This window comes from Lactuca virosa, chromosome 2, assembly GCF_052849685.1.
Source record: "Lactuca virosa cultivar CGN04683 chromosome 2, Lactuca_virosa_CGN04683_v6, whole genome shotgun sequence".
NCBI lineage: Eukaryota > Viridiplantae > Streptophyta > Magnoliopsida > Asterales > Asteraceae > Lactuca > Lactuca virosa.
Genome location: NC_136427.1, coordinates 294408165 through 294425742, shown reverse-complemented (window position 1 = coordinate 294425742; position 17578 = coordinate 294408165). Strand labels below are relative to the sequence as shown.

Here is a 17578-nt window from a genome sequence, read left to right as displayed (position 1 = left end):
AACCTTCTGAAATTATTTAGTCCTTGCAATATGTAACTTTACGTATCCGTTTACTAGTTAGCTAAAGATAACCAGAAATCCTAAAAGCACGAAGCAACAGAATCTGAGCATTGAGTACCCATACCAATCATATCCTATTCAGGCCGTTATATTACTGACTAATCAGCTCTAGCACGTAACTAAATAAGCACATATAGCAGGCACATAAGGCATCCCCTAAATCCATAGCCCTAAACTAGCATACAGTTCTCATACAAATACGACAGGCATGTAAGGCATCATTCCTACATCCTTAGCCCTACTCTAGCATGCAGTTCTCATAATCATATCATAACATAACATAGATGTATGGGTATCTTGGGGAAAACTTACTTGAGCTCGGCCGGTCGCGCACATTACACACCTTGTTCTTTCTCAAAACTTTTTTACTTTAGCTCTTAGAAAAACCATTTTCTAAAAAATCTTTCAAACCCTCGATTTGAATACAGACACCACCCGAAGGTGTGTCCGAATCCCTCAAACCAAGGCTCTGATACCAACTTGTAACATCCCAATTTTCAAGACCAAAAATTTTGTTATTTAATTAAGTAACTCATAAAACAATTTACTGAAAAACATCAACGATTCATATCATTTCATAATACCTTGGTCACGTGTCTCAAAACCATAACATAAAATAGTAATAATGTCATAGTACAATCCCATGGATCTCAAAATGCGGAAATCATATGTGTGCGATGCGCTGCTACCGTGCCGGCTCCTTCCCCTTCGCTGAAGAAGTACCTGAAACAAAATTGAAAACTGTAAGCACAAATCTTAGTGAGTTCCCCCACCATACCACATACCACATAACATATATATTGTCGGGCAATTATAAGGTGCCCGACCTACCCTGTCCGTCCATTCTGGGCGCCGACCTACCATGTCTGGCAATTCTGGGGGTGCCGACCTGCCCTCTGGTTTATCCCAACCGACTACGGGGACTATTTCACCCCTACTACTAACACATAATAATATAGCATAAACATATTGTCAGACATATCTGGGGTGTCCGACCTACCCTGTGGTCCTTACGACCGTAACTCGGGGACATTTCCCCTACTGCCTACTATCACATAACATCGTATCAGGCTAGCACATAATCATAACAGATATCAACAAACCAGATAATTATCACGAAGACCATTATCTCTACTATGACTCTTACTAGTGGGTCGGCCTTGGCGCCTTAGACCCGCCTCTACTAGAAGGTAACTCACCTTAGTGTCGTGAAGTGTCTGAACTGTCCTCGCTGTCGGGATCAACTCCTCTCAACTCCTACACATAACAACCTTACTTAATTTACCATTACATACTCTTAACCCTTACAAGGGTTACTCAGGTCAAAGCCAAAGTCAGAGTCAACACCTTGGTCAAAGTCAACATATGGTTGAATCAGCTCGCCGAGTTGACCCCACAACTCGTCGAGTTCCAATATCCTGAGAACGCTAAAACTTCGGCCCTACTCGTTGAGTCTTACAAGAACTCCCCGAGTTCTCCTTTAACAAAGTCGGGACCTTCTACAACCGACTCGCCGAGTTCATCCTTAAACTCATCGAGTTCATCTTCATCCGGGTTAAAGTGTTTTAGTCCTTGACTCGCCGAGTTCTTCTTGAACTCGTCGAGTTCGTCTTCATATGGTTGGGACATTGCCTTGAACTCGTCGAGTTCATCCTTGAACTCGTCGAGTTCTTCGCTCTTCAAGCCTCTATTCCAGTCCACCTTGTTGAGTCCTCTTCTAGACCCAACGAGATCGATCTGAAGCCAAAATTTGGGGAACCATACCCCGACTCGCCGAGTCCCATGAACGACTCGCCGAGTCCGCCAAAGTCCATGTCCATTCAGTTGATTTCAGACGAGCTCAACACATCCAAAACATAGATCTAGCATCCTAGGGTCCATAATACACGTAAAGTTACAAACATGACGTTCATGCATGGGGTATTTGGCACAAATTGCCCTAAAATAGAGTCTACAAGATGCATGGGGCTCTTATGGCAATAAAGTTGGCACCTTTATGCCATAGGAACCCTCAATGGTTCCAGATCTGAATTCATACCCCTTTATAACCACAAAATCCCGAATATGGCACTTCTAAAGCTTAGGAAAGGTAGAAATGAACCCTAACTAGAGATCTAAGAGATAGATGGTCAAGGTTTCAACTTTATACCTCAAATGAGCTGGAAATGTGCCAAAACCTCCGGATCTTCTTGCTTCCTCTTGATCTCTCAAGCTTCCTTCTCCTTCTCAAACTTCAACTACACACAAATGGCACCAAAAAGCTCAAGAACACTCAATAAATGATTAGGGTTTCGAGTGAGGGCTTTTTTGGACTGGGAGGGACGATGGAGGCTGGGTTGGGACAAGATAAGGTGTTTAAATAGGGTGCAAACCCTAAATATTAGGGTTTCATCCAGACATACCTACTCGCCGAGTCGGGCTCCCGACTCGTCGAGTAGGTTACGTAAAACTCGCGTCCAAAGTCTAGTCTACTCGACGAGTTGGGCCTCCAACTCGCCGAGTCGCAGTGTAAGACATACAGTTATTTAAATTTAAATACGTACCGGGAACCGGGTGTTACAAAATAGATATGCTACCACCAGATCACACTCCACCACCACTGCTTTTGTTTTTCCTTATTTCTTCGAGCAGCTAAATTATCGAAGATGCTTTCCCGGTTCATCCAATGCTCGTCGCCCCTCCTTCTGCTCCTATTCTTCCTTCTTCTCCGATTAGCCAAGAAGTCGGATCCCACCCCTTATGACGGCTTCAACCTCTCATCTCCTTAACAAACACCATTGTTGGAGAATCTTGGAGTTGTAGGTCAAATTCAACCAGGGGGAAATCGATGGAGTTATCTTATGTGATGGGTGCTGGGAAATTGTTGTTGGATGAATTAAGGATCAACATTCTTGAAGAAGACAAAAAAAAAGATGGAGAAGAATTTGTGAGGTTTCCGAAGGATTGAAGATTAGTGTTTTTGGAGGTTTTGTTGAGAGAGAGAGAGAGAGGTGGGCCCTTTTTTAATTATTAAAATAAATAAATAACTATTAGATTTTTAAAAAAATGAAGGAAAAATGAAAAATTAATACCCCAAGGGTATTGTAGTCATTTCAGTTTACCGAAGGAACAAATTCACAACAAAACTAGCTCAAAAAGACCACGAAACCAAAAAAAAAATCGATGTTTGAACTAAACATCAGAAAAAGTGCATACCATAGGGACATTTTTGCAGTTTGACAAAAAACAATGAAAACGGCAAAACAATCATTCTAACTCATTTAAATTCTTCTAGGGACCAAAACTACAACAAAATTCTTATTTTGGATCACTGGTGTAACTCCAAAACTTTTTAGACCAATCATCCAATTTTTGACATACCACAGGGGCCAAACTTAAAACTTTGTTCATTATATTTGATATTCTTTCATTTAAGAGTAAACTGCATAAATGGTCCTTGTGGTTTGCTCAAAATTGTTACTTTGGTCCAAAAATGTTTGGACTAGCACCACAAGTCCAAAGTTTTCATTTTATTGTGGGTTTAGTCCAATTTACTTAGAACTTTTTCATAATAACGATTTTGCCATTACTATTTCTTTTTTAGTTATTTATTTATTTAAATATTTTTCTGTATAAAAGAATTTTTTTTTGCCTTTTCTATTTTATTTTTATATTTTTTTATAAAGAAATAAAAATAAATAAATATAATATGTAATCTCTCTCTCTCTCTCTCTCTCTCTCTCTCTCTCTCTCTCTCTCTCTCTCTCTCTCTGGCATAAGAGCACAATTCCTCTTTTCTTTCATCTTAACAAAAAAATCACTCATTTGAAGAAAATAATCACCATAACACATTCTAAATCTCATTCCTCCATGCATCGATTCATCTCGAGTTCATTATCTACATGTATGCTTTGCTTTTTGCAACCCCTATGCGTGATTTCTGTTAGTTTAGACTAAAAGACTTCAAAAATCACCCCCTTTCCCGTTCGATTTTGGGTTTCGGGTTAAATGAGAAGCGTACAGGGAATCAGAGATGGGGTTTTTGTGTGTCGGTCGAACAAACCTACACAAATGACTGTACGATGGATCTTACCACTGTACGAAGGAAGAAGGTGTAGACCCCAGCAATGGCGTCGACAGTGAAGAAGACGCTCCAACTTAGATTTGTTCAGATGATAAACCTTCAATCTTCTGATTTGTCTTCGATCTTCTAATTCGTCTTACCACCTCCTCATTATCGGATATGTAAGAGAGATGATGCTCCAACTCAAATCTATGAGAGAGAGAGAGAGGGAGAAGAAAAATGGTGTTACTGTCGGATCTATGATGCTGATGTTGTTTTACATATGCATGTGTTGACTAGTGGTGTCATTGACCGGTGGTGGTGGTTGTTGTGTTGGCCAATGTTGATGGTTGTATTTTTGACTGATGATTGTGTGTAAAAGATGAAACAAATCCAGGAGATACGAGAGAAAGAGATATCAACTGGGAAAGTGGTGGTGAAGGAGACAACAGTGGCTGATAGTGGTGACGACGGCGGCTAATGGTGGTGCATTAGTGTTCATATCTTCCGGAAAATGGTGGTGTGTCGGCGTTTATATGAAAATGGAAGAAGATGGGGTTGTAGATTTTACGAGAGAGAGAGAGAGAGAGAAGAATATTTTATTTTTGTTTTATTTTTAATTTTTTTAATTGTTGTAATAACAAGAAAATGGAAAATTAAATAACAATGGGCAAAATCGTCTTTATAAAAAAGTTCAAACCAAAATGGACCAAACACGCAACAAAATGAAAAAGTTTAGACCTCTGGTGCTAGTCCAACCTTTTTGGACCAAAGTGACAATTTTGAGCAAACCACATTGGCCATTTGTGCAGTTTAGTCTTCATTTAATTCTATTTTGTTAATGAACCGGATATTCAATTTTGAGTGATTTTATCAAACCAATTCATAGCAATAAAAAGAAAATCATGTTAAAACCAATGTTACGTTAACACTGATCCGTATGGAGTCGTTATCGGTCGTTTTTGTCTACATGGATCGGCGGCAACGACGTTGTAACGTGGTTACACCCCCCACGCACCCCCAGCCGTTAAGGTTCGTTATGGGGTCATCCGTGGTGGTGGTAACGAATGGCAACATGCTCAAATTCGAAGGAACGAGAACGGTCACAAAAAAAATACTTATTTACTCTACATATAAATACACACATATACCTTTTTTTATCTATACAATTCTTCTCTTTCTCTCATTTTATACAAAAATTAACCACATTTTCTTTCAACCAAGCTATAGAGCAAAACTCGAACACCCCTCCGACTACAATTACATCCGCTTTGATGGATTCAAATGATAACATCAAGAAAGATGATTCATTAACATCTCTTTTTAATTGAATTCCTCCTTTTTTTGATCCGCGGGAGGTTCAATTAAGGTTGTTGTTCAAATGAGTGAAGTTCTTGAATTCTAATTAGACCTAACAAGAACATAATTACGCTCTGTAGGATTTGAACCTACGACATCAGGTTTTGGAGACCCACGTTCTACCGAACTGAACTAAGAACGCTTTCTTATCACAGTAGATACGACTAAAAAGAAAAGGCTTCTTTTTGTACCCCCAATACTAAACATGCATATAGTCTCAGAAAATGGCACTCCTCCCCCATTAGTTGAGACTTCAAGGAGGTTTTCCCCGGAATGAAAGAACAAAAAGAAACTGGTTCACGTAAGAATGGACGTCTTGGTTCACGCAAGAGTGCACGTAGAATACCAAAAGGACTTATTCAAGTTCAAGCAAGCTTCAACGGTACCATTGTGACTGTTACAGATGTAAGAGGTCGGGTGGTTTATTGGGCCTCTGCCGGTACTTGTGGAAGAGGGGGTACAAGAAGAGGGACACCATTTGCTGCTCAAACTGCAGTGGGAAATGTTGTACAGTAGTGAAGCAAGGTATGCAACGAGCGGAAGTTATGAAAAAGGGTCCAGGTCTCGGAATCCCATCTTCCAAGGTCAGGAGCCACGGAGCCAGAAGACCGTTCGACGATCCTACTTTTGATGTCATCCCCTTCTGTTCCCTCCCTGTTGAATATCCCAACTATTCTATATCCAATTCCGGGATGGATCATGAAAGATTTTGTCACTGAAATTTCCTGTTCTTAGCTCGGATTAGCAGGCTTGAATCATTCAATCATATAATCATGCCTCCAGAGTGACTTAATTTCACATTCTGAATATTGGATTACCTGTTAGCTACAACTCACATCTGTTGTTAGCTTCTTTAAGTCTTCTCTTTAAGTCTGATTGCCTTCTCAATCCTAATAAATGACGGCGCTCCTTGTCACCTATGTTGAAGAAAGGTTTGGAACCCTATAGAGAATGAAGAGGGGCCAAAGATCTTCCTCTCAACAGTGCTTCTCGAGGCTCCACTCTCCCCCTGAATAGGTTAGCGTTCTTTATGGGTATTATTCGGTGCCAGTGGCCTCTTAGCTTTGTGGGCGATATCGGATGGTTGGTATCTCACCGCATAAATGTCAGGGATGGCGTAGTTCATTACTTTGGTAAGGTATGGAGTCCCTAGTCATTCGATATTCTTTTCGCGACAGGGAGAATTCATTCTTCTTTGGATGGACCAACCCAAACCCTAGAAGGCAAAGGCTGAGAGACATCCATCTCAACACATACACGAGCAAACATGGGATAAGCCAAGGCAACTGCTCATCCTTCCCCGTTCCTAGCTTAGCTCTCACTATTGAAGCTCGTACGCAATGAGCCTCTCACGTTTCGCTGAGATTGCTGCTTAGTCCTTCTCAAAAGCCTAATTCGTTCGCCTATGAATAGTCAGCCGATAAAAGTAGAATTCTTTCGCCTATAGGTAGCCAAAATCCCGAAAAAAAACTCGGAAAGGCTGCTATACCATGCCTTTTGACTTAACTCTACTCTAGTAGTCACTAGACTCTCAACAAAAGAATTAAGGTGATAGAGTCTTACAGGAGACGCTAGGCTTCAGAATTGAATGGAATGATTCCTCTTCCTTGGTTGTTGGTGGCACCTATGGTTCTGAAGGTTTTTGATTCCAAGAAAGATAAAGAAAAGAAGAGGATTTATCCTCTATTTGCGAAGGATACTGCTTACTACAGATTCGAGTGAAATAGCTGGTGGTAAGCGTGGTAAGGTCGCTGCTAACGAATGGTGGGTGCGTGGAGAATGCTATGGATTCGAGCTCCATTTCCCTCTCGGTACTTAGATCTTCCTCTAAAACGTCTCCCATTCCTCTTTCCTTTGTTCCGTAGACTAAATTCAGTCTTCACTGATAGATAGAAAGATAAATTCTGTAAAGCAAAGAAAAGAGAAGGCTTGAAATCAAATCCATCTTAATACGAAATTTTGAAGTGGCTTGGAGAACACCTATTTGGATTTTTTAGAATTTGAAAGGCAACTAGTTCTCTTTGAGGAGAAGGGCTTGGGCTTGTTGTCGAACGAGATGGGGGGCTTTTTTCCTTCTTAGTAACGGTCTTACTCTATAAAATGACTTTTTGAATAAGCTCTTAAGGCTTAGGAAGCGACGAAGAGGATCTGAAAGTGAATCAGATCTGGGCTGTTCAGGGGAGTTTTCCATCCAATCAAAGACGGCGAAGCGCCTCTAATCTAAAGGCCAAAGAGTGCTCTTTGCGCGCTTTGCGCCTCTGACTCAGTACTTGATAGACTATCTAATGAAGAATCTGCAGATCCCAAGAAGTCCATATCAGTCTCTTGGGATAACATAAAAGAAAGCTCACTCGGGCTTGGTTGCCCGTAGAGAATCAAAAAATCATGTTCCGGTTGCATCCGAAAATAATAAAATAGTCATGTCGTGCTCTCGTATCTTTGTTTAGGTAGCTTAAGCTTCTCTTTAGCAAGACCAACAGTCTTACTTAATGAGGGTAGCTTGGCTGTTAACCAAGAAATGAACGGGATTCTGCACTTGGAATGCAAAAGCATTCTTTTCAATCTTGTACCTTACTTAACACCAACTCAATCTCGATCAAGCGTAAGCTATTGTTGTAGGCTCGAGAAGGGTAGGCTCACAGCTTCGCTCAGCAGAAGAGCCTGACTTTCTATTAGTCAAGCGCTAGCGCTCAACCGGGCTTTTAAGGGATAGGGAAAGGGAAGAAAGGCAAAGGCTCTTGCTCAAATGCGTGACTTATGTCTCTTTTTCCATTTATAAAAAGTAAGATGAATCTACGCTCCTCGGCCTATAGTAAGTGAATGAGAGGGTATGGGGTTCCGGGTCTTTTTCTAGTAAAAAATGCTAGAAAGATGGAATCTATGAATGAGCTCTTTCGTCTAAGCCTAGAACTAGGCAAGAGCAAGGAATGGACTTTAAGTGAGTGAAAACCGGAAGGAGGGGACAAAGGTCAGTTCTATAAGGCAAGAAAGCAAGATCAGAAGAAGGAGCAATGCAGAATAACTAAGCATGACAAGGAGAGGATAGCTAGACTTTCAAAGACAGTAGCAATAGCAAGGAGACTAATCCCGATATTCTTTCCCGGAGGATTCTATTGATCCAAGACCTAATTTCATCAGGGGTCATTGAAGGCCTCTTTGACAGAGATATGAGGCCGAGGAGGGTTGTCTACCTGCAGAGGAGAATTCAACCACATATCATGCAAAAAAAAATGTTGCCTTTACCGATAGACCACAAGGCGTGGGAGAAAACAAAGTCCAGCTGGGCATGGATGGCTCTCCAACAATGGTTTTATGTGGTTGAGTAAGACGGCGTAGCTTCCCAGGTTTATTGGGTTTTGGAATAAACGATCTATATATATATATATATATATATATATATATATATATATATATATATATATATATATATATATATATATATATATATATATATATATATATATATATCGTCGATTCAAATGACTTCAATCAACAAGAAGGAATATGTTATAAAGAGAATTTTTTTTCTCTAGTATCTTCTCAAGACTCTTTTAAAATGATGTCACTTGTGGCTTATTTTGACATAGAGCTACAACAGATTGACCTTAAGATTGAATTTCTAAATAGAGACATTGACAAAAGGCTATATGCTCACCTATTGTCTCGAAATTGCAAGTATAGAATTATCTTTGTATGGAAAATGGAAGTCAACAAAACATGTGTTGTGTTATCAAAGAAAAAAATAAAAATAAAAGGCTATACGTTCACTTATAAAAAAAACAAAGATTTTGGAGGTCATCGTTTTTTTGAATAATAAAAATGGATGACAAGACAACATACACCTCACTTTATCATATAATGGTTAGAGGAGTCTTTGGAAAATTAATTTTTATTAATGTCTAAAAATGGATTTTTTTCATTTTTGAGCACAAATTTTGGACTCTAAATATAATCAAAACGAATTATTGATTATATATTTGTGTTCTCCTGCGTGATATCTTCGTTTCGATATATCACACGTCCAAAACGGATTAAAAATGAATGATAAATTATTTGTCAACGTAGGGCAATTGGAAGAGAAAATAAGAGTAAGTGTGTTTTAAAACTCATCGCACGCAGGGGGGTGCAAATGCGAGCCAAATTGGCTTCGGGCCACTGAACTTGTGTGCAAGCGCGCGTCCTGCGGGCACGAATGCACCACCGGTCGACCAGAAAAGATCAACGACCTTTTTGCATTTTTTTCCCTTTTGGTTAACAGTTACAAAAACGAATTAAGAGATATTAATCATAGATTTCGGTTTTGATTTTTTGATTAATTTTCTTATTTAATTGTGACAGTTACGATTTCGTTTTAGTTACATTGCGTAGTATATATATACAACGCCTATGTGACTGATTCGATACACCGAATTAAACGAAATCACTCTCTTCATCTCTTACGCTTCGGCTTCATCTTTTTTCTCTTGCTGCAACCAAGGTATAATCCGGTCTAAGTGAGGGTTCGAGCAATCTAGAAGAATTGTTTTCTACTGTTGTATCCTGGGAAACAAACACTCATATAGGGCGAATTTGTTTTCAGGAAACTGTGTTAAACACATGTCTCAGTCAATAATTTTTTGGGTTTTGTTCTTTCGTATAGTTTTTGGGTTATATTTTCCTAACAGAGTCATCATATGGAAGTCTCCCAAACATACAATTATAAATTGTCTTGAGGTATCCAGTTTCACATGTGGCTACATTTTATTGTTAATAAATTATGGAACAAATTACTGAAATCGTCTATGTGGTTTGTTAAAATTTCACGTTTGGTACCTAAGTTTTTTTTTTGCACTCGGACTGTCCCTATAGTTTGTTTTTGTTGCGTGTTTCGTCTCTGACCAACATGAAATGACCTTTTTTCCCTTTATATTTTCTTTCTCAGTTTTTTTGTTTGTTATTTACAAATTATATAAAAAATTAATTAATTTATAAATATGTGAGACCCAATCTCACTCTCACTCCTACCACCACTAGTGCCACCGGACAACCATTAGTAGTCACCAACGGCCATCATCCTCACCCACCACTGCCATCAATCACCACCACCCCTACCATCAGCTACCACCGCCACAATAATTGTCGTTGAACAACACTCACACCCACACCTACCATCAGTTACAGCACAAAGCAGTACAACCTCAACCTGACCCACACAATATGTCGACATATAACAGATAATATCATAAGCAGATAAACAAGCAATTCACAGGTAGTCCTACAAGTCTACCAGACTAGCTTAACAAGACTAGCATGCATAACTATCTTATACTCAGCTTATCAAACCAATGGGCCGTCCTTGGTGCCTTCGACCCAAAAGTATAGTGAGGAAGACTCACCTCATACTAATGTATCAAACAAAACCTCTGGCCGCTAGCTCACGAAAACCTTGAACTATCATAATAAATAAACCTCCAATTAATAATTGGATTATCACCTCAAATCTCATAACTCATAATTGTCCATTAACTCTTCCTTAACTGGGCCAAAGCCCAAGTCCAACCTTGATCCAAAAAGGTCCAAAATATACAAGGCCCATAATTGGCCCAATTTTCCAAATTGGGCCCAACTCCCTAATAGACATCATTCTAAGGCCTAATTCCCTTAACTGGCCCAGAATACTTCTACTCAGAAATTCCATTAAGGGCCTAAGCCCAACCTGGCCCAAAGATGGCCCAAAACCAAAGCCCAACTCGTAAAAGCCCAACATATAGCATACGTTGGGCGTACTCCAAGGCTACACGGGGGTACGCGAGCCATGCATTGACTGTAAATGGGGGCGTTGACTGCGTACGCGGGCCGTACTCCATTTATGTGGGGCGTACCCTCGCAGAGTTCAAAACTCTAATAAGTGCTTAATGGCTTAAGCACTTAAGCCCAATTTCCAGATTCATCGACCAAATGTATCTCAGAACCATAAAGTCTCAAACTTTAAGACTTTGGACGTCCAAAAAGTCCTTAATACATGATCTTAATCCATTAAGACCTCCTATAAGCAACATGAAGCCAAATTAGCCAAATGAACCTCATTTTTATAACTTAGAGCCCTTCCTAGGGTATGAAAGGACAACTCAAAACGTCCAAGACAAATCATGCACAACTTTGGGACTTTTGGAACAAGAAGGGCACCAGAAGCTATCAAAACAAGATCTACTCAATACAAGCACAAAGGCAGAAGCTTTTTACCTTCTGGAGCTTCTAAATGACAAGATGATCTCAGATCTACAAGCTTGCTACACTCTCCAAACACCTTGATGCAACTTCTTCTTCTTCAACCACACAAGAAACACACTCTTAGCTCATACACACACAAAAAAGAAGCTAGGGTTGCTAAGAAACAATCTTAGGACTTGGAGGCTGAAAGGATGGGGGTGAAGGGTCCATAATGGGGTTTAAATACCCAACAAATCCTAAAAGTTAGGGTTGCACTCGGACATACGTACGCCCTGCGTACATATGCGTACGCCCAGCGTACTCATATGTACACCTAGCGTACTCCCCCTTCGACCAAAATTACCAATTTGCCCCTCGGGCCTCTTAGGACTAAATTCAACCAATTTCAAAGATCAATCATGACATAATAATTTACTGAAGGAAGGATTTGAAAATACCTGGAAACACGAGATGTTACAATATTTATATTGTGTAAAGAACAAATTACACTAAATACCACAATTTAACTAATTAAAAAATATATAACATGTAATTTTACATTGTAAACCAATTTTATCCACATTTGATATATGTCATTAAATGTATAGGTATGGTGATCTGGTGATTTAATTATCCTTTAGATATATGATCTTACCTTGGTTTGATACCAATGCATAAGATAGACCAGATTGTTTAAAGAAAATTCTAAAAATATATAAAAACTTATTTATTATCTTCAAGGAATTTTCTATTAAGATGATCTTAAATCTTTGATATATTAAAAAATATTATTTATCATCATTCAATTAATTTAACAAATTATAATTTAATAAGGCTTTTAATATCGTTGGTCATCACCATAAGGTCGGGGCTCATATGGCAATACCACTGTCATTCAATTATGTACTCTCTTTCTCCACATATATATATATATATATATATATATATATATATATATATATATATATATATATAGGGTTAGGTTATTGTGTTCTAACTATCTATTGTGTGCATATATGATTGATTTTGGACCAATCATTTTAGTTATTTTAAGAAAGTAATTAATGTATATTACATGTTAAAGATATAATGAGCATTAATTAAACCTTCAACATTTAATATGCATTAATTATTTTCTTAAAATAACTTAAATGATTGGTCTAAATGTGGATTGACATCTATTGTGCGGACGTGTGGACAGTGTTATTATGTGAGAATGACAAATAGAATATGTTGTTTGATAATATGAGTACGTTCAATCTTACATAACTATTGTCATTATCACACATTCTCACTAATTAAATCGTCTATAAGGTTATTATAGACTTTTTATTATTATTCTCATTCTGTCAGAATGTTTATTGAGTCGTATTCTGTAAGAATGAAAATGAGTGAAAAACGATGTGTGAGAACAAAAATGAATAAGAATTAGTGAGAATGCATGAAAATGACGATAGTTATGTGAGGTTGAACGTATTCGCTTTACTAAACAACTTAATCTCTTAGTAATTCTCATAGAATAGCATTGTCCACACATCCGCACAATAGTTGTCCATCCACATTATAACCTAGTCATATATATATATATAATATATATATATATATATATATATATATATAGAGAGAGAGAGAGAGAGAGAGAGAGGGAGAGAGGTTCAAATGTTTTTACTATCTATTGTGTGCTTGTAGTAGTGATTCTGGACCAATCATTTTAGTTATTTTAAGAAAATAATTAATGCATATTAAATGTTGAAGGTTTAATTAATCCTCATTATATCTCATTATATCTTTAATATGTAATATACATTATTTACTTTTTTAAAATAACTAAAATGATTGGTCCAGAATCAATCCTACATGCACACAATAGATAGTTAGATCACAATAACCTAACCCTATATATATGATTTTAAAAACAAAATAAAAAATACAATAACATAAAACTATATTTGAGCCTGAGTTAACTATATATATATATATATATATATATATATATATATATATATATATTCCTCCTCAACTAGGGAATCTATATGAATTGCGCATCCTTTCTCTCGGAAGTTTTTACAACGCTATATTTGAGCCTGAGTTAACTCGCATGACCTGGATATGAGTGGTGTAGACCTAGGCAAAGTAATTGATTGGGTTCAGGTGATTAATACTCTCTCTTCTTTGGTTGAACTACATATGTCTCATAGTAATCTCTCACATTCAAATATGTATCCCCATGTTGCTAGACTTAATGTTACATCCGTAGCTCACCTCGATCTTTGAGATAACTATTTCATCAACAATTCCCTACCACAGTGGATTTTCAGTATAAATACTCTAATTTCACTAGATCTGAGTTGGTGTGGTTTTCATGGCCATATTCCTAGCAGCATTGATCTCTTCAGTAATTTGACTTCTCTCGAGGCGCTTCACGTCCCAAATAACCCTTTCATGAACTCTTGGTTAGTACTGAAAGGGTTGTCTAGTAATGTAGGTCGTAATCTCATTTCCTTAGATATTAGTTTTTGTGGCGTTTCTAGTTCACTTCTTGATGATGCCCTTCACAACTTGACTTCTCTTCTTAGCCTTGATTTGTCAAAAAAAAATGAACTCACCAAAACAATCCCCAAGTCATTGGCTGATTTTTGCAATTTGAGACATGTTAATTTAGGAGGTAACTATTTTCCTAATATTAGTTTAACAAGATTTCTTGAAAGTTTTTTTGAGTGCAAGCCATCGAGCTTGGAGTCATTATCTCTTGGGTCCTCCAGATTTTCTGGTCAACTACCATATGAAATCAGACAACTGATAAAGTGTTGGATACATAACACCCACACCTTGTACCTTTGGACCAATCTGCAATGCAACAGATATATAACAGAACACAAGGGTTAAAGAAAACTAATAGCAACATACTTTTGTTGAATTTTTTATTATAGCATTCTACTTTCAACTCCCAACATAACAGAGTAATTCATAATGATTCGGGAACAAAAGTAAATATCCCTCTAGACATGGGCGGGTATATTTTATAAAATGAATGGTTTCGAAAGTTATGGTTACAACTACCATAACGATGTAAGTACCATGCCATTTCCTGAAAGTTGAATGTTATTTACAACCATCAGAAACTTAAAAAAATTGACATTGAATTTTTTCACAACTGCCAGCAAAGAAAAACATTATTTTACTACTATTCTATTAGACATTAAACAATAATAAAAATACATTTTTTTTAAATCAGACCTCGCATTAGACGTTAAACCTTCAATGTATGTAATGATTGGCCTATCAAATAAATACAACATCCATAATTATATGTTTAAATATAACAAAACAGGAAAAAACAAAAACGAATACATGAAATAGTACACAAATAACCAAACCAGAGATGATCGTTAGCTCCAAATTAGTTTGAAGTCCATGTAGACATCAGGAGCCGACCCGTCTAGCAAGTTTCTGGGGAAATTTGTTAGGCTTTTCCATTTCTGATGACCATCCTTTCTAATTTCAACATGTTTCAGGTGATGAGGCCAATACCGGGTTCCGGTCTTCTTGATCTTCTTCTCCAAGACCTCCCTCAGCATCAGCCTGCAAAAGTGATTGTTGTGTAGGAAGAACCCGTCTAGCATTGCAAATAGGTGCTTGGGGTGGCAAATATCAAAGAATGCATCAAAAAATGGGGATCCTTCCCACATGCATTCATCCTTTAAGGTTTGAAACAACAGTTGTTGCACGTTGGTAGCAGGAGGAAACAGGAGCCTTGTTCGCAGATCATCGATGTTCATGTCCAAAGGTGGCTTAGAAACCGTTAATTTCTATACGAAGGTGGCACTTGTGTCATAACGTGAGTGCTTCCCTTATCTTAAGGAAAAAAGAAGCATCAACAGGATGTTTGAGTCTGAGTGAAAGCTTGATTTGCTCGAAGAGAGGAGACGAGATCGGAAACAAGAGAATAGGTAATGTGGAGCCACCGAACTCGAAAGAAAGTAATTTTGGAGCATGTACTTGTATGTCAATAATGTTGCGTGGGCACCTCAGCAAAGTAAATCTCTTGATGGAAGCACATCTGAAATGGAAGCTCCCCGACATCCAAGATGTCAAAGTAAGGGTCAAACTCTCAAGAAAAGGAAACCCCAATGCGATCATGTCGAGACAATCGTTGCTCAGTATCACACCGCCTAACACTAATTGTGTCACGCTGCTTCCCAATGATATTGAATGGCCATTGAATGGAATAAGAGGCATCTGAGGATCCCAAACATCTAGTTCGTAGCTAAATATGCCAAGTTTAGGGACATGACTGATTTCAAAAATAGATTCATCATCTTCCAAAGATATGCTCAATTCATAAAGACGGGGAAGGTTTGCAACCATGATGGTCTTGCAAGAATGTAAAAGCTCTATCTTCTCAAGCAAGCTACAAGACGACAATATCTCATGGAGTGCCTCTTCACTTATGCACACACCATACAAGTGCAGTTCTCGTAGGGACACACAATTGATCATACATGGGGGAGGAGTCATCCAAACGGAATGGAAGCTGAAACTCTTATTTTAGTTAGGTTCTCGCCCGAGAGTATCTCATCTGGCAACGTAAACAAGGGACACCAAAGGGCCATTGAGAGGTAAAACTCTTTAAGACAAGCTTTGGTTCCCACGAGCCTGATCCATTTTTCAGCATGAGAAGTTGACTCCTGGTTTGCGATGTCGATCATAAGGTCAAATGTTTCGATTGGTATGTTGTCACGGTGATACCTTATCAGAGTGCGGTCCACGTCCACCAACTTCAAGTGCTTTCCTCTTTGAACATCAAACCTGAGGTTAGGGATGGTAGACCAAGCGTGTAGCGATGACTTGGACAAAACGCTGGTGCGGGCTGCTTCATTTATCGACAACCGTGATTGTATATGCTGCATCAACACTGGAACATCTTCTACTTCTGGTCTCATCCCTTCAAACCCATAACAACAAATCATCAAATTTCCAAAAAGAATTCAAGTATAAAAACTATCATCTTAATTATCTTTTATGCATATAACAAGAGCAGCAGCATGAAATCACCAAAACCAAAATCACCTACACTTGTTTCAACAACCAAAACCAAACCAACACTGCTATACAACCAGATATTCAACTTCAAATCAAACCAAAAACAGCAGTTTTGCATATCCATCACTGTATATTTCACATATTCACAAGCAGATGTAGGGAAGCTCTGTGAGTGATACAGATTTATGCAACAACAAAAACCATACAAAAAAGACAACTTGCAATCATGTTTGGCTGCACAATTACTATTAGTCAACTACTACAGTAACCATTCAACAAAAACTCTTACCCATCAAAAGACCGTCGATATGAGGTTGGGTAGTCCTCAAATCGCTTTCAATCTCTTCCAAACCACAAAAAGTTTCAAATTTTCTCTTTACAAACAAAAACCAAGACATACAAACGTCGATTGATACCCAGAATCCCAAACTTATAACAAAAACCCCTTTCGACTTTAGTTGTTGCAGTTTATGCCTACAATTGTTCATATGGAGGATCCCCACCCACTAAACAAGATGCAAAACAAATCGTAGGATTTACCTGATGATACGATCCAATTGATTAAGGCGAAGAAAGAATAATCTCAGCGATAACCAGTACCACAATCACCAGAAAACCTAATACCAAAGAATAGATAGATTTGGTTGCGTTAAAAAGTAAAGAGAAATATATATATATATATATATATATATATATATATATATATATATATATATATATATATATATATATATATATATATATATATACTAGGTTTAAACCCGTGGAAATCCACGGTTGATAATCTGAAATAGAATTATAATTTTGATTTTGACTGTCTAATAAAAAAAAGATATCAGAGTTTAGAAAAAATGAAGAATAGTGATATTATAATTAACATGAATC

At 37.9% G+C, this 17578-nt stretch overlaps 1 long non-coding RNA gene and 1 other non-coding gene across 2 annotated transcripts; both read right to left on the bottom strand.

Annotated features, from left to right (window-relative positions):
- Positions 1-5529: 5529 nt before the first annotated feature.
- TRNAW-CCA (transfer RNA tryptophan (anticodon CCA)) lies at positions 5530-5603 on the bottom strand. Its single transcript has one exon. It is a non-coding gene; the product is annotated as a tRNA-Trp (tRNA).
- Positions 5604-14900: 9297 nt separating this feature from the next.
- LOC145161445 (uncharacterized) lies at positions 14901-17342 on the bottom strand. The gene is made up of 2 exons (XR_013738495.1): positions 17234-17342; positions 14901-16595 (listed from the first exon to the last, which is right to left on the bottom strand). It is a non-coding gene; the product is annotated as an uncharacterized LOC145161445 (long non-coding RNA).
- Between the last annotated feature and the right edge of the window lie 236 nt (positions 17343-17578).